Source organism: Elephantulus edwardii, unplaced genomic scaffold (assembly GCF_000299155.1).
Source record: "Elephantulus edwardii isolate Elephantulus edwardi_28Jun2011 unplaced genomic scaffold, EleEdw1.0 scaffold00012, whole genome shotgun sequence".
NCBI lineage: Eukaryota > Metazoa > Chordata > Mammalia > Macroscelidea > Macroscelididae > Elephantulus > Elephantulus edwardii.
In genome coordinates, this window is record NW_006399762.1 from 25,305,490 (window position 1) to 25,307,878 (window position 2,389).

The window sequence follows — 2,389 nt, forward strand, 5'->3', positions numbered from 1 at the left end:
GGGATGGGTGTGTCAGAGACAGAGCGATTGGCACAGGACAGAGCAGAGTTTAGGGTTATTGTACATAGGGTCGCTGTGAGTCGCAAGCGACAACAACAACAACAGCTCTGTTGAATTTTGCTAATTCTTACTGAGGACAGATGATACCTTATAGTTGTTTTGATTTGCATCTCTCTTAGAGCTAGGGATTTTGAACATTTCTTCAGGTGTTTGTTCACCATCTGGATGGTTTTTTTGGTGAAGTGTCTGTTCATATCCTGTGCCCATTTTTCAACTGGGGCGTTTACCTTTATCTTGTTGTGGTGCTCAAGTATTCTATAAATTCTAGATATAAGTCCCTTATTAGAAATATCTTTGCTAAATAATTTTTTTACCAGTCTGTGGCTTCCCTCCTTACCCCATTGGAGAAGTTTTTGGATATGCAAAGGGATTTGATTCTTAGAAGGTTCCATTCATCTATTTTATCTTCTCCTGGTTGTAGGTTTTTCATCAGGATGCTTGGAAGACTGTTCTTGTTGTAGATTAGGGCTTCTAGGGTTCTTCCAAGCTTTTCTATAATGAAGTTTATAGTCCTTGGTTTTAGTCTTAGGTCCTTGATCCACTTTGAGTTGGTTTTGTGTATGGAGTGAGGTGTGGATCTTGCTTGAGTCTTCTGCAGATAGTTTTTACAATTTTGTCAACACCATTTGTTAAAAAGACTGTCATTTCCCCACTTAACTGATTTCATCTCCTTGTCAAACACCAGTTGACCATAGGTAGATGGTCTGATTTCCGGGTTCTCAATTCTATTCCATTGATCTATGTGTCTGTCATTGTACCAGTACCATGCTGTCTTGACCACCACAGCAGTGTAGTATGATTTGAAATCAGAAAGTGAGATGTCTCCTACCTTGTTTCTCTTTTTAAGGAGCACTTTGCTTATTCAGGGTCCTTTCCATTCCAAATGAAATTGGAGATTGCCTTTTCCATCTTGTTGAAGAATGGTATTGGTATTTGTATTGGGATTGCATTAAACTTGTAGATTGCCTTAGGTAGGATTGTAATTTTCACAATATTGAGTCTTCCTAGCCATAAGAAAGGTATATTCTTTCATTTCTCTGGGACTCTTTTTGTTTCTTATAGTACTGTTTTGTAATTTTCTTTGAATAGATCCTTTGTGTTTCTAGTTAGATTTACTCCCAAGTACTTAATCTTGTGATTAGCTATTGTGATGGGTATTGTTTTATTCTTTTTGTTTGAGAAGCTTGTTGATCTCCCTTTTGGCCACTCCAATGCGCTTTGAGATGATGCTGTGCTGGTTTAGTCCAAGAAGCAACAGTGTAGAAGTCATGATCAAGTATGTGAGGAAAAGGTTATGGATCTGCTGTCCCACCCAGGGGACTGCAGCCAGAGAAACAACCATTATCATGAAGTACATTTCAGGCTTTTCTTCCTTCAGTGTGAAGAGGCATCTCCACCAGCCCATGGCTCTGTGTCATGTTTTTACTAGATTGCTGGAAATCTCATGGAATCATTGCTACTGCTCAGTGGTCCATTTATTGGAGCCAAAAATTTGAGGTGCAAGAATGGGAACAAGGTAGTCAGCTATGCACAGAAACATCACAAAACAGGAAACACCAGATAGGACTGAGAGGTTTAGATAGTAGACTATCTGAAATACCAAGGAGACCACACCCATGATGGCAGATGGAAACCAGGCCCTTTCCAAATGTGGACTCTGTCAGCCATCAGCATCACCTCTCTCCATCCCTGCAGCTGTTCTTCTAGACTTGTCGTCTCTTCAGCTAGCAGATTGGTGCTACGATTATTGCCCGCTATTGTCTCTGAAACGCCTCAGCAAGCTCTGGACATCTCTAAAACCATCTCTTGCTGAGCCTTCATGGAGACCCCAGGCAATATCTATGCTTTTGACACATAATATTTAGCTTCCTTCACTTAGCATAGTGTTTTCAAGGTTCACATGATATGCATTTGGGCTTCACTTTTCTTTCTGGCTGAGTAATATTCCATTGTAGACAACAGACGCTATTTTTGTTTTTATCTGTTCATCTGTGGATGTACACTTTGGTTGTTTCTACCTTTTGGCTATTATGAATTGTGCTATTACTAAACTGTACATGTGGGAAAAAACTTGAGTTGGCAAATATTGTGTAATCTGTTGATATTTGTCACTCTCAGTTGATTTTTACTCAGGGAAATGCCACATCTACAGGGAGAATGGCTCCATAGGGTTTTCAAGGTGGTGACCTCTTGGAAGCAGACCTTAGTTCTAATATGCCTCTGGATGAAATCAAACTTTTCAGTTAATTAAACCCAAAACTCAAGCTCATTACCATAGAGTCTGAACTGACTCATAGCTTAGCCTCCCCTGGGTTTTGGAGAAGCTGTA

At 40.0% G+C, this 2,389-nt stretch overlaps 1 pseudogene; it reads right to left on the minus strand.

Moving 5' to 3' along the window:
- Window positions 1-1,222: 1,222 nt before the first annotated feature.
- Window positions 1,223-1,824, minus strand: LOC102874637 (annotated as a pseudogene).
- Between the last annotated feature and the right edge of the window lie 565 nt (window positions 1,825-2,389).